Below are 23304 nucleotides of genomic sequence, written 5' to 3'. Positions count from 1 at the left end.
TCTGTTAAAGAGGCTGAAAATATAAACTTTTTAAAAATATTTATTTTTCTAGTTTTAGGTGGACACATATATTTATGTGGTGCTGAGGATGGAATCCAGTGCTTCATGCATACTAGGCGAGGACTCTTCCACTGAGCCACAACCCCAGCCCCTGGAAATGTAAACTTAATTACAGGTGGTCACATACTTGATTTTTGAATTCAGGTTCTACTATAGAATAAGGAGGAAATGGGTTCTGGAAGACAAATATCAATCTTCATGTAACTTGTTGTAGGTTTTTTTGTTGTTGTTGTTTAGTTTTCTTGGTTATTTTGTTTTTGTCTTGGTCTTGCTTTGGGATCCAGGCTGGTATGCAACTACTGAGCTCAAGTGATCCTCCTGCCTCAGTCTCCCAAGTGGTGGGATTACAGAGATGCACCATTGTGTCTGGCTGTAACATTTTAAAAAATAAAAATTAATAAAGCTGGTTCATTAGTTTGTTTACCATGCTCAGCACCATAAAAGCTCTTTTAAAATACTATCTCTAGAATTAAAACTTATATCCCCCCAAATACATACACACACACACACACACACACAAACACACACACACATATATATACATTCTACTTCCATTCCCAATATCTAACGAAATGCATGGCATACAACAGAAACTCAGAGCAGTGTTACATTTTTTTTTTCCAGCACTAGGGATTGAATCCAGGGCCTTGCATATGCCAGGCAAATGTTCTACCCACTAAGCCGTATCCCCAGCCCTTATTTTTTAAGTTTGATTTTTCAGACAGAGACTCACTAAATTGCCCAGGCTGGCCTCCATTTTATAACCCCCCTGCCTCAGCCTTCTGAGTATCTGGGATTACAGGCATGTGTCACCACACCCAGTTTACAATCCTTTATACTATAAAGGAGAAAGAACAGGATTGTTTTTACAGTACCTGCTATACCTTACACACTTTATTTTATTATCCACCATTCCCCACCCCTCTTTTTTTAGTAGTACTGAGGATTGAACCCAGTGCCTCACACATGCCAGGCAGGTGATCTACCACTGAGCCATATCCAAAACCCTCATTTTCCCTCTGTGAATTCATATTATTATTCTCTTCATAGAAAGTCTTCTACTCCCATCATGAGGAAGTAGACTCAGAAGTTTTTAAAACTTGCTCAGAGTCACAGGGCTGGCATTTGGAAGAGCCAATATTTGAACCCAGGACTATTGATTCATCTGTCTTTCCTGTGACATAGTTCACCAGAGATCAGGACATCATTAGGAAGAAGTGAGAAGTTCAGAGAAACATATTTTCATCTACAAAAGTGAAATCCATCAGTGATAGTTATTGGAATTTTCAGGTTGAGGAGAGTTACTAGAGATTGCACCCAGAGGGGCTTAACCACTGGCCCTCATCTCCAGTCTTTTGTTAAATTTTTTTATTTTAACACACTGTTTCACTAAATTGCTTAGGGCCTTGCTAAATTACTGTGGCTGGTCTTGAACTTGAGATCCTCCTGCCTTAGCCTCCCAAGTCATTGGGATTACAGGCATGCACTACCAAGCTCACCTAGCTATTTGGAATTTTTGATCCTATCAGTTGCCACCAATAACTATACCAGAGAAAAGCAAAGTTCCCTGAGTTTAAGATCTCTTTTAAATGTTTTTCTCTTGTATCAAATTGTTTCCTGACAAAGATCTGAAAATTATGCTGTTGTTTATCTATACATTCACAAATACTTAGGGGACTACTACATTCCTAGCTCTCTACCAGGATCTGGGGACAAAGATGAAAGAAACAGCCCCCATTTGTAAGCTGTTCACCTGGTGCTGAAACAGACAGGTAAATAGCAACAACAATAACAAACAGCAAGACTAAGCAAGGAGGGCAAAGCAAGGGCTGATTCCTAGGTCAGCCTAGGGAGTCAGAAAAGGCTTGCCATAGGTGAGCCTTAAGGAGGATTTAGACTATGCTAGAAGCATAGCCCAAATTCAGCCAGAAAAGAAGTGTTTGTGTGCAGGGCACACAGCACACACAAAAAGGTGTAGGTGATAATCCCAGCGGCTTGGGAGGCTGAGACAGGAGGATCACCAGTTCAAAGCCAGCCTCAGCATAAGTGAGGCGCCTGGCAACTCAATGAGACCCTGTCTCTAAATAAAATACAAAATAGGGCTGGGGATGTGGCTCAGTGGTTGAGTGGCCCTGAGTTCAATACCCAGTACCCCCTCCCCGCCAAAAAAAAAAAAAGTGTGGGTGAGAAGTGGTGTCTTTTCCTCACCCATCACGAAGTTCAAGGTCTATTTGATTTGTTTTTCTGGGTATTTCCATATCAGCGGCTGAGGGCCTTCTTTTTCTATGGGTTTTGGAGGGGACCCCTCTGGAATGAGGCCCTATAACCCATTTTTAGGGGAGATCAACTAGATTTAATGACTTGCTTCAGGGCAGAAGGGGTGAACCCAGGGCCTGATGCATGCCAAGCACATGTTCAACCACTTCACTGCACCCCCACCTCTTCTTTCTAGTTTCTGTGTTCTACTTCTGCCGTTTTCTCAAATGCCAAGGGGTCGTATTTTGGAGTAACATGTCCTGAATGCCTTCAAAAGCATGACGAAGAAAGAAGGTGGTTCGCTCCCCTCTTAGTTGGGAAGGGCTACTGAGAGCGATCAGACTACCGTGTTGTCTAAGAATCACCCCAGACCTCATCAGTGACACAGATTTCTAGCTCCTACCCCTGTCTTTTCTGATCCTCTAGATGTCAACAGTGCCTGAGAATCTGTAATTTTCATCATGATTTTCTTGGGGATGGTCCAAGGACTTCACACTTGGAAAAACACTGAAGAAGTACAAAAAGTTAGTGAAGGTAGAAGATAAGTTGGCAAAGTAGTGATGGGCACACTCAGCCCAGCTCAGGAGTTTAAAGTACTGCATACCCTGATCACAATGATAGGAAGGATTTTTTTCCCAAGAGTTCTTTTTTTTTTTTTTTGGCTACTGGGCATTGAACCCTGGGGCATAACCACTGAGCCACATCCCCAGCCCTTTTTCATATTTTATTTTGAGACAGGGTCTCACTGAGTTACTTAGGGCCTCACTAAGTTGCTGAGGCTAGCTTTGAACTTGCAATCCTGCTGCCTCAGCTTCCCATACCACTGGGATTCCAGGCGTGTGCCACCGCACCTAGCTTTTCCAAAGACTTCACATGTTTATTACTATATCATCCTACCAGTGTAGAACATAGAGACAGAGAAAAATCACATTAAAAAATATCTAACCATCTAGATGGTGGTGACATTTTCAGCAAGATATGATAATACAGCATAAATACTTGTGCCGTTTCATGAGCAATTCTTTATAGACCAGTTTAGCTTTTTCTCCAATGTCTCCTCTTAGAGTCATACTTGATTTCATCCAGATCCCTTGATTAATTTTTGCTTTTGTTTCTTGGCTGAACTCACTTCTGGAAGTCTTGTGAGAAGACATGGTGAGGAAGAGTCAAATACACACCACGATAGTGGAGAAAAGGAGAAAATTTCCAGGTGTGGTGGTGCACACCTGTGATCCCAGCAACTCAGGAGGCTGAGGCAGGAGGATTGCAAGTTGGAGTCCAGTCTGGGCAACTGAGCAAGACCCTATCTCAAAATCAAATGAAAAGGGCTGAGATATAGCTTAGTGGTAGAATGCTCGCCTAGCATGTGCAAAGCCCTGGATCTGATTCTCAGTACAGCAAAAAAGAAAAGTAGGGTTTTAATCAAAACAGTGAATGACATGATTAGGTAAATGTTTTAGAAAAAAAATTTTTTTTTAATACTGGAGATTGAACCCCAGTGTTTAACCAGTAAGCCACATCCCCAGCCCTGTTTTTATTTTGGGGGTGGGGGCTACTGGGGATTGAACTCAGGGGCACTTGACCACTGAGCCACATCTCCAACCCTATTTTGTATTTTATTTAGAGACAAGATCTCACTGAGTTGCTTAGCACCTCACCATTGCTGAGACTGGCTTTGAACTTGCGATCCCCGTCTCAGGCTCCCGAGCCTCTGGGATTATAGGCATGCATTACCATGCCAGGCTCAAATTTTAAGTATTTTTAAACAGACTCCACCCCCCCAAAAAAGAAAAGAAACACATTTGATTTAGCTTTTGAAACTTAGTAACTCATGTCACTGCTGAATGTCACAACGATTGCCTAAAACCAGGCTTTTTAATCTCTGGTAAAACATTGGACCCCAGCAAAACTCCTTTGTTTTCAGCGATTGTCTGATCAGGTTGCAACAAAAAGGGAAAAGTCTTTCTTTGCTACACCTGGGGGAAGAAAGAAATGACTTCTTTGTCCTGAAGGTCCTCAGACTCCTTCCAGAACTATAAGGGAGGTTTGCCAGTACACTACAGAACAGTCTACAAATTTATAACATGTACTGATCACTTTTAACATTCAATTTATTTGCATCAGTGATTCACACATTAAGGTAAATGGTTTTTGTTTTGTTTTGTTTTGAGCTTTTGGGAGGGGGTATTGGAAATTTAACTTGGGGTGCTTTACCACTGAGCCACATCTCCCACCCTTTTTATTTTGAGATAGGATCTTACTAAAATGCTAAGGGGCTCACTAAGTGGCTAGACTGATCTCAAACTTGTGATCCCCCTTCCTCAACCTCCCAAGCCATTGGGATTATAGGTGTGTGCCACTACACCCAGCACATAAAGGTAAATGGATACAGTTTACTTATATTAGAAATAGAAAGCCAGGCGTGATGGAGCATGCCTATAATCCCAGTGGATCAGGAGACCGAGGCAGGAGGATTGCAAGTTTGAAGCCAGCCTTAGCAATTTAGCAAGGTCCTAAACAACTTAATGGGACCCTGTCTCAAAATATAAAATTAAAAAGGGCTAGGGATGCAGCTCAGTGGTTAAGTGCCCCAGTGCCCATCCCACCCCACCCCTGCCCCACCAAAGTATATTAAGGAATTTCTCAGGAATAAAGGATATTGCATCTGGAGGGTGGTAAGACTATTTTCTAATGATAATCTGAGAAAGAAACACTGAATTTGTAAACTAGACCTTCACACCCTGCCAAGGTCACAACCTCAACAGCAAACAGGGATAGGGAGAAATGATAGTTATGGAGTAAGAACTGGCACTAAGAATAAAACAGACTTATAACTGGAAGGGTCTCAATTATACCTTTGTGAGTCAAACTAGTCATTCTGGTTTGCTCATGTGCAGTGAATGTACCCTGCTTGGCCTGGCACTCACAGATCTTTAACTTTGATCTTTGCAACTGAATGTTAGCCCAGATTTTCATTTATGGAGGGGAAATGACAGCCATTTGCTCTTCCTCAAGAACATTTATTGGTGTTTGTTGATAGAAAATTCTTGAAAATCAGATGTCACACGGCCTCCTCTTAAACTCTCGCACTCTTAGAAGCAGAAACTATTCAGACTTGATTCTTGCCGTCAGGAGTTTACCAATCCAGAAAACAAGTTATATACGAGAAGTGTGGCGATATGTGACGTCTGACTTCAGAATTTTATTTTATTTATTTTTAAGATTTTTTTGGCAGTTCTGGGGATCAGACCCAGGGCTTCTCACATGCTAGGCAAGTGCTCTACGTCTGAGCTCATGACTCCAGAATTTGAAAAAACTAAGTCTTGTAGAGAGCAGGAAGGGATCACTGGGCGGGGGGATCAGAAAAGTCTTCATAGAAAACTAGAACAAGACCTTGAATTGTACAACCTCTGCTTAAACTGAATTCAGGTATCTGTTTATATATATCTATTTTCAACTACCATTGAACAAATTTTCATAAATTTTATAGCTCAGAACAACATTTATGGCTCAATTCTGTTTCTTTTTAATTAACTAATTTTGTTAGTTTTAGGTGGACACAGCATCTTTATTTCATGTGGTGCTGAGAATCGAACCCAGCACCCCATGCATGCTAAGCAAGCGCTCTGCCACTAAGCCACAACCCAGGCCCCCTTATGGCTCATAGTTCTGTAGGGCAGGCTTGACTGGACTCTCTGCTCGGAGTTTCAGGTCTAAATCAATGTGTGGGCCAGAGTGGGTATGAATTTGGAAGGTCTCCAAACGTGCTTCCAGCTTTATTCAGGTTTTTGGAAGAATCTGGTTTCTTGAAGCTGAGGTCCCATTGGCTGGATGGGAGCCACTCTGTTCCTAGAAGCCACCTACATTCTCTATCACGCAATCTACTGCTCTTCAATGCTGGCTATAGTGCACTGAGGCTTCCTCACACTTCAGATCTTTCATCCTCTTTGGCTGCAAGCCAGAGAAGACTCCCTGCTTTTCAAAAGCAGTCCACATCTTAATCTGATTTGGGACTATAATCACATCTGCAGAATCTCTTCATGGCATTGCCTGGATTAATGTTAGATTGAAAACAGGAATCTTGGTGGTTCTCTTGAGAATTCTGCTTACCATATTGTTGTTCTGTAAACCTGACTTACTGTTTTTGTCAAACAGTTTATCAATTAAATAATAATTATCTCTTGGTCATTTACTGGGTACATCCTACCAGCCATAGTCAGCTAAATGGAATCTTATTCTTAGTCTGAAAGATGTTTCAGGGGGCTCAAAGTTTAAAGTCTGGCTAGGCATGGTAGCCCATGCCTGTAATCCCAGCTGCTTGGGAGGCTGAGGCAGGAGGATCTGGAGTTCAAAGCCAGCCTTGGCACTCTAGCGAGGCCCTAAGCAACTTAAGGAGACCCTGTCTTTAAATAAAAAAGGGCTGGGAATTAGGCCCAGTGGTTAAGTGCCCCTGGGTTCAATCCCTGGTACAAAAACAAACAAACAAAAAACCTCAAAGTCTGAAGGTTTAATAGAGTAGAACAAGCTGATTGGGGGAGGGAGGAGGGGAGGGAGAGCAAAGGTCAGGGGAATGAGATTGATCATGTTATCTGCATGTACAAATATGGCATAATGATTCCCACTCTTTTTTTGAGGGGGAGGGTTACCAGGGATTGAACCCAGGAGCACTTAACCACCAAGCCACATCCCCAGTTCTTTTTTGTATATTATTTAGAGACAAGGTCTCATTGAGATGCTTAGGGCCTTGCTAAATTTCTGAGGCTGGCTTTGAATGTGAGATCCTCCTGCTCGGCCTCCCCAGCACTGGGATTCCAGGCATGTGTCACCACACGCAGCTGTTGATTCCCACTATTATGTAAAATTAAAAATGCACCAATAAAAAAATAAATTAATTAAAAACTTAAAGTCTATCCCAGGCTTAAAAAATAAGTCCTTCCAATAAATGATTAAATATAGCATATTTAAGTTGCTGTTTCAAAATGTTTCAATAAAGACGTGTAACAGAATTTACTCATGGGCTTTTTTAAAAAATCTATCCACACTGCTTTTTGCCTCATTTCCACCTGGAGAACAGAAGGCTAATACTCATTCCCCCAATTCTCGTCCCCTCCATAGAGAATCCTGCTGGAATAGGTAACTGTTATCCCTGGTGAGCTCCCCTTTGTCTCTCGTACACACTTTGTTCTCTTCTGCTTCTGGAGCTTTCATACATGTGGTGTCTTCCCATACATTATACCTATCGACATTTCATCCATATTTCAGGACTTTGCTCAGATCTTTTTTTTTCTCCATGCCTTCTGACCATTCTTGTATTTTTTCCTTTGGAATCCATTTGGCAATTAATAGTACCATTGGGCTATATTACTTCTATTTCGGTCTTTGTGTTTACATGTATGTGTTACTGGAAATTGAACCCCAGAGTGCTCTACCACTGAGCTATGTCCCCAGACTCCCCAGACTTTTTATTGTTTGTTTTGAGATGGAGTCTTACTTAATTGTCCAGGCTAGCCTCAAACTTGAGATTGTCCTGCCTCAGCCTCCTGAGTAGCTGGGATTATGGGCAAGTGCCACTGCTCTTGGCTTTGTTCAGTCTTCAGTGTGTGTGTGTGTGTGTGTGTGTGTGTGTGTGTGTGTGTGTTTAAATGAGAATATATGCTCCAAGTATTTAGAACAGGAAAGACATTGAAAAATATTTATGTAATTAAATTTCTCTGATTGGAAAAATCTGACTCCTTCCCCGATTTACTGCTATCAATGCCATCTATCTTTTTTTTTAATATTTATTTTTTAGTTTTTGGCGGGCACAACATCTTTGTTTGTATGTGGTGCTGAGGATCAAACCCGGGCCGCACGCATGCCAGGCAAGCGCGCTACCGCTGGAGCCACATCTTCAGCCCCAATGCCATCTATCTTGTTGTCAGATTCCTTTATTTAAAAAAATTAATCAGAGTTTTAATAAACAAGCAGTATATAATTACCTGCTTGTGGCCCATTTATGTAGGTTTCTATCTGAAGATTGAAAGAAGGATCTATCTGGGAAAGTATTGATATTACCAAGAAAGTAATTATAGAATGTTTTGGAGCTTCAAGGTATTTTTATGAGCAACTTTTAAAACTGTGAAATACCCATTTTATCCATTTTCTCTCTTTCACTTTATATGATAAAGATAGTAGTTGCTCACTAAAATCTTCTTGTGCCTGGAAGCAGTTGCCCAGCCTGGAACAACTTCCCATGATTCCCTGAACCATATGTGGCCAGGTGACTAATTTTTGACAACAAAATATAAGGGGAAATAGTGTGAGCCAATCCTGAGTTACATCTGAGAGAAAGCATCCAAACTTTCCTACGTGGTGGTGGTCCATGCCTATAATCCCAGCAACATTGGAGGCTGAAGTAAGAGGATTGCAAGTTCAAGACCAGCTATAGCAACTTAGCGAGGCCTTAAGCAACTTAGCGAGAACTTGTCCCAAAATGAAAAACAAAAAAATGGGCTAGGGATGTGTCTCAGGGGTTAAGTGCCCCTGGGCTCAATCCCATGTACCAAAAAAAAAGAAAGAAAGAAAAGAAAAGTGTCCTAAACTTCTTGTCCCTCTTTCCTCTAACTGGATTCAGAGAGACATCAAAGCCTAGGGAAGCAGAATCTCAGATTCAGGATCTTAGGACCCTGATTCTCCACAGGGGAAGCACTGCTGCTGATTTGGAATATTCGCCCTGTTTCGTGAGCAATAAATTTTTATTGGGTTTGAGTGATTGTACTTTAGAGTCCACCAATTTCAGCAACTTAGTCTCTCATAGTCAGGACAGTTCATTTTTCATATTCTTTCAAACATCCAATACATATGTCGTGTGGCTACTCTAGCAGACACTTATTTAGAAGTCATCCAAAGGCCGGCACACCTAAGTGAAAATGCCACTGAGCTTTGATTCTGAGGAATAGCCGTTTTTATCTCTATGAGAAGAAATGACCTTAAGAAATTATTTATAGTCACTGAAAGCAGAACTTGTAGTTAACAGCAACCCCAAGTCAATGTGCAGGGGTTTTAATCAGTTTGTGGCTTATGGTGAAGGAGTCTTTCTGGATGGCTCATCTTTGCTTCATCAGAAAAGAAAAGAAAAAGAAAAAAGATAAGAAAAAGAATATGAAATTCTGGTTCTTTTTAATTTTTGATCTGAGACAAGATCCCACTAAATTGCTGGCCTCAAACTTGCAATCCTCTGGCATCAGCCTCCTGAGTGGTAAGAATTACAGACATGCGGAGCTGCACTCAACTTGGTTATTATTTTTTAAGATTCATCCTTTATTACATTGGATATATTGTGCCAAGAGATAGGACTAAGAGGCAGAGAGAGCCCTGGATCAGAAGTCAGGAAATCTTGAGTCTCTTTGTCTGAAAACATCAGTAAAATGTCACCAAAGAAGAACACTTTATCAAGATAGTGAATGCATTAGAAAAGAGAAAGCTTCAGAGCCATTCTTCAGACAATAAAGTACCTAAAAATAATAACAATTAAAACACATCAAAGCAGAGCTTGGTGTGGGGCCTCTGGGAGCAGAGTTTTAAAGCCGAGATCATTTCAAAGGTCCCTTTCACCTGTAATGACCTATGGTTCTGTGTGAATTAATTGTCCTTTTTTTTTAAATCAGTAAATGACATGATCTTTGGCACACTGAAATCAGTTTAATAATGAATGGTTCTGTGCCTGAACTGTGGGTCTAATAAAATTCTCTTCTGTTGACATAACATTTTACAGGGTCATTTGTAGAGGCAGTGTGGTATTAGGATTGCCAGCAAGGATTGTGAAGAACCCAATCCAAGTCCTGATACTTCCCATGAACTGTGTGTGTGACTGGAGCAAGCCAGCCTCTTTAGCCTTTGTTTCCTCACTGTCAATGGGCAGGAGAATGCCTGTATTATGGTGCTGGAGGGATGAAAGGAGGATGGAACCATCCATGGTGATGTCTACAAGTGCTACATTGTCAATCAGAATCAGCTGTTATGCCGGGCACAGTGGCGCATGCCTGTAACCCCAGCTGCTTGGGGAACTGAGGCAGGAGGATCACAAGTTCAAAGCCAGCCATAGCAATTTAATAAGTCTCTAAACAACTTAGCGAGCCCCTGTTTCCAAATAAAAAATAAAAAGGACTGGGAATGTGGCTTAGCAGTTAAGTGCCTCTGAGTTCAATTCCTGGTACAAAAAAAAAAAAAAAAAAAAAGAAAGAAAAATTAGTCATCGTGAGTTTTGCATTCATTATTTCATCGAATCCTCACACAAGAGATATTATTGAGATTCAAAGAAGTGAAATGACCTGCTGAATTTTAGCTAGTGAGGGCAGACTAGTGCTCTTCCAGCCACCCAGAGTCTAAGTGAGAGAAGGAACCCACGTCATCTTGGGGAAGAGAAAATGAAAGGGAAGGGTCAGGGTTGAGAGATAGTGAGGCTAAACCTAAAGACCACAGAGGGATGAGCCACTAAACAACGTAGGAGTGGGGAGGAGGCTGCCAGGGAAAAACTCCCCTGACCTGTAACAGTGAGTGAGACTGAAACATTGTCTAAGCAGGGCACAAGTTAGGATGTGCCCTTTCTACCCATGCCACTTGCAGGTTCACAGCTGGGACAGGCTTCTTATGCTTTGCTAGTTTAGTTTTCTGCACGTAGTAGGTACTTGCTGAACACATGCTAAGTGACCTGGATAATAAGGTTTCCTTTATATTTTCTTTCCCCTCCCCCTCTAATTTGGAAGACTTCTTGTTCTTGAAATCACGAGGGGTAAAGAACTTTGCATCTTCCTTCCGCTAAATGTGGGGAAGATGCTCCCTGACAATTGAATTTTATATAATGTAATTGATGGGTCCTGACAGCTACTCCATTTACTGTAAAGATATAGCAGCTCCGGCCTTGCTTTTCCCCTCCTCCTCCCTATCCCAACACTGAAGTCAGGGTACCCAATTTAGGCCACTGTCATAATTTCTACCCACAGCAAGCTGATATCATCACACAGCTCCAGGCTACTTTAAGACAAAAGAGAATGAAGCAACATATTCATCCCTCCCTCTATTCCCTGCCTGGTGGCTTGTTTATTGTTATTTCTATGTGTATCTCAATATGCATTTGAAGCCCCAGAGGAAATGCAGATCTTGATCTCCTTCTCTCTAGCAGATTCTTCCACGTATTGGAGTTGCTATCATCTAGAGAAAATTACAAAAACAAAGAACTAGCAGGGTTAAAGAAGCAGGGAATAGCTTGTCCTCATTACTTGTGTGAAAACCCGGCAGTATCACAGGGACAGCATGTTAAATCAATAGAGACTTGAACTGTTAATTTCCAAAAAGGAAGAGATGATTGAACTAAAATAGTCTCTGTCACTCTTCTGCCCAGAGGGAACGGAAGTCCCTTCAGTTTCGGGTCTTTTTACAATTAGGTAAGTTCCAGGAAGATCATGAACCACTTCCAAAATTCCCTAGTTTCAGGGGGGAGGAAAATGCTCTGTTGACACAAGGCTTTAGTTTTTGTAAAGAACTGTTTTTAGTGTAAGGTGATAAGAGGTGTGTACAGGGGATACCTAAAGGTCAGGAATGCATAGACTTCTTACCTCTCTACTGACCTTTGATAGGAGGAGATGCCATTTGTATTTCTTACTGACTTTTTAAAAATACCCTTCTGGGCTGGGACTGAGAAAGAGGCTGCTTGCTTTGCAAAAATTCACGATCAATGACTTTCGATCATCCAATATTTGCCAGATCTGATGATAAACAAAGGACAGTTTTTACTAAAAGTCACTTCATGATGCCTTTTCTTGGAGGATCTACTTGTGAATGACAATATATGTCACCATTCTGATATACAGATATACAGATGGTAGAAATCCACAGAGTAGAATTAGGCAGTGTGCAAATAAGTGTCAGCTGATTTTTTTTTTTTTTTTTTTTTTTTTTTGGTGCTGGGTATCAAACCCAGGACCTTGTGCATCTAGGCAAGAACTCTACCACTGAGTTACAACCCCAGCCCCTGATTCTAATTTTTAATTTTTATTTGTTATTTAATTACTTTTATGGTTTTGGGGATTGAACCCAGGGCCTCATAAATTCTAGGCAAGTACTGTACCACTGAGCTACAGCTATAGTCCTCTGATTTTATTATTTTTTTTTTTGTTTTGTTTTGTTAACACCTTCTTTCTTTTCTTTGTTTCTTTCTTTTTTGGTACTGGGGATTCAACATTGAACTCAAAGGCACTTTACCACTGAACTATATCCCCAGGCCTTTTTATTTTTTGAGAGAGGATCTTGCTAAATTGCCAAGGCTGGCCTCAAAGTCAGGATCCTCCTCCCTCAGCCTCTTAAATTGGTGGGATAACAGGTGTACACCGCCAGTCATCTAATTTTAAAATAAGACTTCATTCTTTTCTCTCATCCTTATTTTATGATCCCTTCAAATTAAGAATCTGTTGTAGTCGACTGGGGATTAATTTCTTACCTAAAAAAAAAATTCCTTAAATACTTAGAATGATCTGGGGCTCTAAATTGCTATCTCTGATTTGCTCCCAGGAACAGAAAAAGCATCTCCTCTCTTGTGTTCCCCTCTGCCATTGGAGTGGACGTGAAGAAAGGAAAAATGTCCTTCTATCCCACCACCTCCTAAGAAGTAGCTGGTCTCCTCCAGGAAGGGGCTGGGAATTTGAGATCAGGAAGTATATGTGTCCACTGCAGCCTCATTTTTTTCCCCCCATCTTTCCTTCTCCCTGCCACTAGATCTGTGGATGGGCCTGCCCCATGCTAAGCAAGTCCTCACTAGAGCACGAAAGTGAGTACAACCACTCCCCACCAACCATCCCCTCAATTATGCTCAGCCAGAACAGACTGGGGGTCTGAGGCCATGCCCAGTACAGAGTGGGTATCCCTAATCAACAATTCTTGGACAGGAAGTGTTTCAAATTCCAGATTTTTTTTTCTGGATTTTGTAATATTTGTACATACACAATGAGATATCTTGGGGATGGAATCCAAGTCTAAACACACAATTAACTGGTGCTTCACATATACCTGATACACACAGGTAGTTTTAAATATTTTTAGTGAACTTGTGTTCTGACTGTGACCTGTCACATGAGGTCAGGTGTGGAATTTTCCACTATGGCGTCGTGTCAACATTTAACATGTTCCAGATTTTGGAGCATTTCAGATTTTGGATTATTGGTCTAGGTGTTCTCATCCTGTACTCACGTGACCTGCCAGGTGTCTGACCTCCTTCCCACATCTGTACCTGTCTGCCTTCACTCTGGAGTGGTGACAGTGAGTCTCCACCTTTACTGAATCAGAATTCTCTGAGGAGTTTGTCAAAAGGCCCAGTCCGGGGTCTACATAAGAATCCCTGGAACCAAGTCTCTGTAGATGGGTACCAGGCAAGGGTATTTCCAAAGCTCCTGACGCCCCAATACCCATTTACAGCACTTGGCAAGCCTGCCCTGTCCCAGGGAGGGAGCCTTCAGGAAGGGCCTGTCACAGCCAGTGTTGCCATGAGGTCTCACTGAGACCTCCTGCATTCATGTTCAGTCTTCCTCTCTTGCCCTTCATTAGCCCTGGTGGCTGCATAGCTCCTGCTCAGAGTCAGCACTTTTTCTCTAGACCAAGAATCTGAACTTAACTCCACCCAGCTCTGCTGGCTCCCTCCCTTGCCGGCTGAGGCAGTGGTGACCCACTTAGGCCTCTCTCATGACTGACCACAACAAGCCCATAAGCCTATTTGGAGCTTCTCTTCCTGCATTTTCTTCATTCAACGAAATTGGGCATCTAGAAAGTGTCAGGTTCAGTGTAAGTGCTTTGTGTTATTATCTTAATAGCTTAAGAAGGAAGCATTACTATTTTACAGGTTATTAGACAGACATCCTGAGATGAGAATCTTGCCCAGGTATTTTACTTGAAGTTTGATTTCCAAACACACATTTCCAAATCCCATGATCTCCCCTTAGCAGAGCTGTTCCTCAGTAAAAAGATGTGGTCTCTGGCTCAAATTGTTGACATTCTAGGCAGGAAGACACACACAGGAGACAAGCATGAGGTCAAAGCTAGGCTCAGAGGCTGGGAAGCAGCTAGGAGGGGACCCTATCCAGGAAAGGAGTCCTGGAAGAAAGAAACTTTCAACTGTGTCCCACAACGTAAGTAGAAGTTACTCAGATGAAGATGAGAACCCCCTGTGCAAAGAAAGTAAGACTTCATCTTCAGGGTCCTGCATGAAATTTAATATGGCTGCACAGTGAACTGGAGGAGATGGGAAGGGGCAAGAGGTGAAGGTGAATAGGCAGGAGGGACAGATTGGGAGCTTTTATTTAGGTCATACCAATAAGTTTTACACTTTTTGCTGGGGATAATGGGCACCAGTAAAGAGTTAAGCAGAAGAGAGATCAAGTCAAAGTTGTATGGAGGTGGAGTGATTGGCAAAGGATACACATGCTTGGAGGGAGGGAGCAGAGTTAAGAACACAAATTCTGGTAACAGGTAGTGGGGACCCAAACTAAGACACTAGTAATGAAAATGCAAAGAAGGCAGGATGTTTTTTTTTTTACTTCATTATGATTTATAAAGTTTGTTTTTTCCACATACAGATACATTTTCAACCCATTAGACACAGTTACATCAGTGTCATTAATACAAACAATGAAAAAAAAATACCAAAATGCATTCTAAATTAGAAAGTGATTTTGATGTAGTATTTTATCTCTTTTTGCTCCATTTTTAAATTTTCTTTCTTTTTTTATCAATTTTTTTAAGGAAGGCAGAATATTCAGGGCAATAGCAGGTTGATGGAAGAACAAACAGAAGGAAGAGCCAGGAATGACTCCCTTCTTTGAGATTAAAAACAAAAACAAACAAAACATAGGAATAAGCCAGGTATAGTGGTACACACATATAATCTCAGCTAGTTGGGAAGTTGAGGCAGGTGGTTCACAAGTTCGAGGCCAGCCTCAGCCACTTAGTGAGACCCCCCCCATCTCAAAATATAAAAAAAAAATTTTTTAAAAAGGGCAGGAGATGGAACTGAGTGGTAGAGCCTCCCTCCATCCAATCCCCAGTACTGAAAAGGAAAGGAGAAGGAGAAAACGTAGGAGAGGAAAAGGAGGCAGGGGCCAGGTTAGGAGAACTAGCGAGTTTCTTTGGACATACGAATGGAGGAGGCTGGTAGGCATCTGGACATCTAGAGATCCAGAAATGGAAGTCATCAAGCCACTGACTTCCAACATGTGAGACATGTTCAAAGGAGTAGGTTGCAGGATGGGAGCTGCAAGAAGGTTGATATGACTGGACAGTGACATGGAGGAGATAGGAAGGGACAAGCAGGGTCATGACACCTCTAGGAGGGGGCCCATTTTCCCTGCCCAACTCAAGGGCTATTCCAGCTCCCAGCTTACTAATTCAGGGCCCTGATACTTTGTCTTGCTCTTGCCAGTTTCTTCTCTTTAAAAAAAAAAAAAAATCCTCTTTTCCATGCCCTCATCCACTTGCAGATACATTTTGTGCATGTTCAGCTCTTCCTGAACCACAATTCTGCTGGATCTCATTCCTGCAGTATTGCTGCTGCCTAGAATCTCTCCCTGCTACACACCACCATCCAAATAGAGCACCTCACATCACTACTAGGATTCAAGACCCAGCACCCCTGTGGGGCCAGCATCTGGACCTGGGTTAGTTCCTTCCAGCCCAAATTATATACCCTAGGTAGGCAGGGCCCTCCCTGTTTACCCTTCCTGTTTACCCTCCCTCCTCTTTGGCCCCATCTAGCCTGCCTGACTCCACCACTCATGGAACGGCATGGCGGGTCCTGTGCTGGTGTCTGAATTAAGCTGAAGCTGATGAAGCTCTGGGATGGAAAGTGGAAGGTATCTCCATCTATCCAGCTGCATGGAGCAGGAGAAGAGGAAATAGGGCAGAGGCTGACCAAATGGAAAAGTGGATCACCAGAATTTGCTCCCAAGGGAGGCTGGCTGTGGAATACCTTAAATTAGAAGTCTTTAAAAAAAATGTGTTAGGGATCCCTGTTGCTTTGGTTGGCTTTGGGTGTGGTTCTTTCCAACAGAAGATGAGTGGTGGAGTTTTTCCAGCCCTGTAATTCTACTGTGATGAGGTAGAATTAAAGCTGAAATGTGAGTTCATAAATTGCCTAGTTGGTGAATAATAGAGTTTAAGTCTCCTCAAAAAAATGTTAAATATGAAATCACATTAAAATTCATAGCCATCTGCTTACAATGATCTAATTTGAAAATCGAGCACAATTAATTTTTAATCCTAGGTCAGTTTTCCCAGTGCCACCTGTCCCTCTTCTTACCACCTCCCCCATCAGACAGTCAGTATGGGCTCAGAGGATTCGAGACCATTTTAAATATTAACTTGAACCACACGACCCTAGGAAGAGGAATCCACACACATACCTTCTCTTCTTCTTCCTATTATTACTGGCATAATTGATCATATATTACTAAATGTAGTTCTGGCTAAAAATAAATTCTATAAACTAGGAGTGTGGGGTATGTCTGTCCATACAAAACCCTCACTGCTCTGTGTTGAGGAGAAGTAAGCAGAGATACAGAGGCAGAAAGTTAGGGTTGAACTTGGGGAGAATGTACTATGTCCATGTTTCAACACCTGCAGCTGCCTCTGTCTTTCTGTGAGAAGTAGAAGCTACTGATTTGGGTGAGGGGTCTGGATGCTTCAGGACTCTATAGGGTAGATTGCTTCCTCTGCAGCTCAGTTGTGGATGGGAAGAAATTCTGTAATAAAAAGTAAAGTTACACAGGGCTGCGTTTGTGGCTCAGTGGTAGAGCACTTGCCTTGCACTTGTGAAGCACTGGGTTCGATCCTCAGCACCACATAAAAATAAATAAATAAACAAAATAAAGAAATTGTGTTCATCTACAACTAAAAAATATATTTTTTAAAAAAGTAAAGGAACAGCCAGGTATGGTGGCACATGCCGATAATCCCAGCTGTTTGGGAGGCTGAGGCAGGAGGATTGCAAGTTCAAAGCCAGCCTCAGCAATTTAGTGAGGCCTTACACAACTCATCGAGACCCTGTCTCTAAATTAAAAAAAAAAAAGGGGGCTGGGGATGTGGCCCAGTGGGTTCAATCCCTAGTACCAAAAAGAAAAGGTACCGGAATAGACATACACTTGGCAGGCTAAAACCAACTATCACCTGTACGCTGATGTGTTCAGACACTCTCTGAAAGCAGGCAGACCAGAACTAAACCAGAGAAGTTAGGACACTGCCATTCACACTTTGAGAGGACAGCACTCTTCAGGAGAGAAGCTCTTTTGTGGGGAGATGCTCTACTAGATGTGCAGGTATTTTTTATTCATATGATTTATTTATTGACAGATTTATAAGCAACAGGGTCTTGCTTTGTTGCCCAGGCTGCCCCCAAACTCCTGAGCTCCAATGATCCTTCTCCTTCAGTTTCCTAAGTAGTCACCATTACAAGTGTGTACCAGCTCACCTGAGTAGAGCTTCAATGGAGATGAAGCTTCTGACTGAAGAATGACCCATTTTAGGAAAATAAAACCGATTGTGGGAAATGTGCTGTATACCTCTGGGCTAGAGTCTCTTGGTGAATCGAAAGGTAGATGACATTCAAGGGCTAAAATCTCAGAATGTCAGCTAAATTTGGCCTCTGCAAAGAGAAATCAGGTCACAAGTACAAGATTTTTGATCAAAGGTGACTGCAAAGGAAGAAATTTAAAGCAGTTACTAATGACAGAAAAAGCAATTATTAACTTCAGAACAAACAAAAAGTAACAAACTTAATCATAGTACACTACAATGCTTTTTGTTCACATGTAAACACCTAATATTGATTTAATCCAAAGTTATAAATTATGTAGAAAGGATTAGAGAGAGAAAAAGGGGGGGCAGCTGAAAACAGTGCTCAAGTCTCATTTACTACAATAAGAAAGTAATACAGTTAAGGGGCTGGGAATATAGCTCAGTTGGTAGAGTGCTTGCCTCATGTGCACAAGGCCCTAGGTTCAATCCCCAGCACCACAAAAAAAAAAAAAAAAAAAAAAAAAGTAATGTTAAATTGTTGGATCAGAAGGGAATAGCACAGGATGGGGACTCCCTTGCCTAACATGAGGCCCTGAGTTTGATCTCTAGAGCTAAAGAGAGAGAGAGAAAGTTGGGAAGGAGTGGAAAAGATTGAGGAATGAAGCTATTGAATTTCATTAGTCTTTTAATACTATTATTAGACTTTAAAAATTCTGTGCATATATTCATTAAAATATTTTTAAAATGATCTATCTCCAAATGGATAAGATGGAACAGAGGGTCTTTACAGCTTAAAATGTGTTGAAGCTGAGTGTGATTACCTACACCTTTACTCCCAGGGGTTTGGGAGGCAGGAGGATCGCAAGTTCAAAGCCAGCTTCAGCAACTTAGTGAGGCCCTAAGCAACTCACCAAGCCCTGTCTCTAAATAAAATATAAAAAAGGGTTGGGGATGTGGCTCAGTGGTCAAGCACCCCTGAGTTCAATCCCTGGTACAAAAAAAAAGTGTAGAAAAAGCAAAATTAATTGTAATTTCCAAATACATGGCATAGTAAGGGAAGGAATTAGAACCAAGAATACAGCCTAAGGTTTTTTTAGTTGATTTGAGCACAGTTTGATGAATTAAATTTAATTTAAAAATGACTTAATTCATACCTAGGTCTGGCATGATTTTAAAACTTCTTGTTGCTTATAGAATTAAAAATATATATTTTTTAGACATTGATGAACTTTCATTTTATTCATTTATTTATATGCAGTGCTGAGAATCAAACCCAGTGCCTCATACATGCTAGGCAAGTGGTCTACCACTGAGCCACAACTCCAGCCCTTATAGAATTTTTATAACAGAAATGAAAACATCTTCACTGAAGAGGTAATTTGGGGACAGACACATTCTGAGTAGATGGTATTCTACATACCTACTCCTTTAATCGTCCACACAGGAAGAATGCTTGAGATGAACCTGGTCATCTATAAACAAATATCATTGTCACCCAGTGAGCACAAGTTACCTGAAAAACAAGCATATTGAGAAAGCAGAATTCATTATCTTCCATAAGATTTGAGACTATGATTTGTCATATATTCAATCTATTTCTTTATTCCTAGCTCTCTTTTACAAATACTAAATGTAAGGAGTCATACAAATATGTAGTTTGGGTAGCAGGTAGGTGCTCCCATCTTATATAAAGTTGGTTTTATTCTTTTTTTTTTTTTATGGTACTGGCGATTGAACCCAGGGCCACATGCACATGAAGCAAGTACTCTACTTGGAGCTAGGTCTCCAGCCCAGTGATGTCTTCTTAAATGCTAGTGCTGAGTGAAAACAACTTCCTCTTTAACACAGGGGCAGTTCCCCTACAACTTTGGCACTGTCAACATTTTAGTTTAGATAACTCTATGTGTAGGGATCTGAACTATACATTGCAGGGTGTTTAGCAGCATCTCTATCCTCTATATACTAGATGCCAGTAGTACCTGTCCCCACTCCCAGTTGGGAAAAGCAAAATATCTTCAGGGCTGGGGTTGTAGCCCAGTGGTAGAGTGCCTGCCTAGCATGCGTGAGACACTGGGTTCAAGTTTCAGCATTGCATAAAAATAAATAAAATAAAGGTCCATTTAACAACTTTTTTTTTTTTTTTTTTTTAATGTCTCAGACACTCATCCTGGCAGGATGAGGGCAGGGTGCAAAAATTTTCCCCAGTCAAGAACTACTCATTAACTAGTCGTTTTTCCTGGTGTCCAACTGGTACTCAAAATAAATGAATTCTCTCTGGAAAGTATTACCTTCCACCTAGAATTTACCTATTCTAGCTCATCAAGATTTAGGCTTAGTTATATTACTAGCTCGGCAGCAAAGAACATCTACACAGTGATTAAAATTTATTATACCACTCTACATCTGATAACTGAGACATGTTAAGTTGAGAAGGTTCTCCCTAAAGTATAATTAGGCTATGTAAATTACCTAAGTATTTGAAAATCTGGAATAAAATTGAAATGAGAAGGATCCCATCCTGACATCCTGACACGTGTGTTAGAGATTTCTCCAGGGAAGGGGATCTTGCTCCCATTATCTTGAGAATCTTCACCTTAACTGAGATATGTCAGCTTTCAAGAAACCCCAGGCCCAATCCATAGGGGGTTTGAGTGGGCAAAAGGTACTCCAGAGCAGATCCTCTGGCCACAGCAAGGAGGACTGAGCCTGGGACACAAATAGCTGCTTCATCATCAAAGCCTCGTGTCCAAGAGAAGACCTGCATGAGAACTCTGTTCATTGTGTGAAAATTCAGATGACTGAACTATAATTAGCTCGATTAGTCAACGTTTTAATTCATAGGATTCTGGCTTTGATGTGTTCCTTTCTCACAGAATCAAAGCTAATAATTCTGGAATCATAATTGGGAGCTGAGTGCCAGCTTGAAACATGGGGAGCTCCTCACCTCTTTGGCAAGCCCTGCTTGCAAGACTGCTGCTTCCTGGCCATAAATGCTTATGAACCTGACCCAGGCATTTTGGCCTTGCCCTTTAGCTCCCTGCTTCAGATGATATTTTGGGAATCTTTTTTCTGTGAGTCAAGATCTCCAATATTTAGTTCTAAATGTGCAGTGGTTGACATTAAATTATGATGTTAGTACCTCCAAAGCCTGAGCACAGAATAGTTGCTCATTAATTTTTTTTTTTTTTTTTGGATGTCCCTAAACCTTGAAGCAGATCGTTGGTTGATTGTCTATCCAATGCTGCCCTTCCTGATACAGGAATTAAATTTGATTTCTAAAAAATAATTTTTAGAAATCCAGGTGCAGTGGCATACGCCTATAATCCCAGTGACTCAGAAAGCTGAGAGAGGAGGATTGAGAGTTCAAGACCAGCCTCAGCAACTTAGCTGTCTCAAAATAAAAAATAAAAAGGACTGGAAATTTGACTCAGTGGTTAAATGCCCTGGGTTAAATCCCTGGTACACACACAAACACAAAAAAATTAGTGATTATATACATCTTGGTCAAACATAAGTACATGAGATAATTCTGATTAATGAGGTCATATGGAAAGCCTGCTGGGGGGTTCTCAGAAGATTTCCAGTAATTTCAGGAGGCTAAGGCAGAAGGATGTCAAGTTCAAAGTCAGCCTCAGCAACTTATCGAATCTCTAAACAATTTAGGAGACCCTGCCTCAAAATGAAAATATAAAAATATAAAAAGCCACACTGAGCATGTGGCTCAGTGATTAAATGTCCCTATGTTCAATCCCTGGGACAAAATAAAAAAGCTGTGACCACTCTCTTGAAACTATGAGGAGACTCTCTGAGGACAAAGTAGACAGACCGAGAAGTAGAGCAGAGGGAGAGAAAATTATGTGGCCTCCACTGCATTGCATTGTTAAGTTACCCTGAAGCTACCTCTGGATTTCTTGCTAAATCGGTGATATATGCTTCTTATTGTTTAGCCATTCTCAGCTGGATTTTCTGTTTCCTATAGCCTGAAAGCATTCTAACTGATAAAAGTGATTAATGAGTTCCTTTTACACAGGAGTGATTCAGGTGAAGGGCCAGCCTAGTGGAAACTGGTTTATAACAGGTACTGCTTACTAAGCACCTATCGTGTAAATATAAATATTGACTTTAATCCTTAAAATAACTCCATGCAGGGAATTTTATTATTTGCATCAGTTTTCTTTTTCTTCTTGGTCATATATAAGCATGAGATAAAATTCTGGTTAATGAGATCAGAGGGGAAGTCTGCTGGGGGAGTCTCAGAAAAAAAAAAAAAGCAGATATAGAAAGACATAGAAAAGCCTGCATTCAAGATTTGGAGGTACTGACATCATAGTTTAATATCAGCCTCTACAAATTTAGAGCTTAAATTTTGGAGGTCTTCACTCATAGAGCCTCACAGAGACAATGTACCTAAAATGTCCTAAGAAATAAGAAACCAAAGGGCGGTGCTAAATCCCTGAGCCAAGTTCATAACTGGAAATGTTTTTCAGTGGCCAAGCACCTCTGGGTTCAATCCCCAGTAACATCCCCCCCCCAAAAAAAATGGGTCATGGATGTTGCATTAAGGAGAAGAAATGGGAAGCACCTTTAGACATTTTGGCTGTGGGGCTCCTAAAAATCTTACTATGGCATTTAGTATTTTTAAAGGTCATAGACCATCACTATCTTTCTCAAACAATTCTGGGGGAAATCCTGACTTTCATATTCATAACAGTCTCTGTAGACAAGATCAAAAAGAGATCTGTTTCCTTTGTTTGCCTGTCTCTTCTCAGTTCTCTCCTTGTTCCAGACGCTTTTCCCTGAAATAAAAACAAACAAACAAAAAAACATAGTATCCAGTAAAGAGAGAGAATAATACTAGAGAGAACCTCTTGGGACTGAATTCTGGTCCTGTTCTGATCCTGGTTTGCTCAAGAGAGGACTGATTCTGGTTAGAGCTGGAAGGTGTTATAGACCAAGTTTTATTTTCTGGAGCATTTATAAGACACAGGTGAGGTAGGTGGGGGTGCCAACCTTGGAGAGACACTGCCTCTCCTTATGTGACCCTGAGCAAGTAAATTAATAAATCCCATACGCTCCCTGCTCTTATTTTCTTCCCTTGTAAAATAGAATAATAATAAGGAGTCGTTACCATGAAAGCCCAGAGATGAACATCAGAGTCTGGCTGCGGCGAGCTCCCAGGGCCGCTGGGCAAGATGGAGTAGAGAACCACACCAGCTCCAGGGTTTCCCCTTGCACCACTCGCCCACCCTTTCTCCAGCTCCCACCAGCCTCACCCATCTACTGGTCACACAGACACAAGTTTCTTCACATTTCCTGAGACACTGTGCAAACTGATAATTGAACTTATCTCTGCCTAGTGTATACCCCAAGAGCTCATTGCCATGAGAATGGGGAACGGTGGGAGGAGACCTAGGAATTGAGATCCAGGAGAATCCACAAAATTCTGGGTTCATGAGA

General features: G+C 41.3%; 1 long non-coding RNA gene across 1 annotated transcript; it reads right to left on the bottom strand.

Moving 5' to 3' along the window:
• Nucleotides 1-23049, bottom strand: LOC114092054 (uncharacterized). Its single transcript, XR_003582608.2, has 4 exons — nucleotides 22976-23049; nucleotides 19268-19360; nucleotides 17801-17974; nucleotides 1-430 (listed from the first exon to the last, which is right to left on the bottom strand). It is a non-coding gene; the product is annotated as an uncharacterized lncRNA (long non-coding RNA).
• Nucleotides 23050-23304: the final 255 nt, after the last annotated feature.

The sequence above is a fragment of the Marmota flaviventris genome, chromosome 14, assembly GCF_047511675.1.
Source record: "Marmota flaviventris isolate mMarFla1 chromosome 14, mMarFla1.hap1, whole genome shotgun sequence".
NCBI classification, from domain to species: Eukaryota; Metazoa; Chordata; class Mammalia; order Rodentia; family Sciuridae; genus Marmota; species Marmota flaviventris.
The sequence above is the reverse complement of the archived record's forward strand: the minus strand, read 5'-3'. Positions and strand labels throughout refer to the sequence as shown.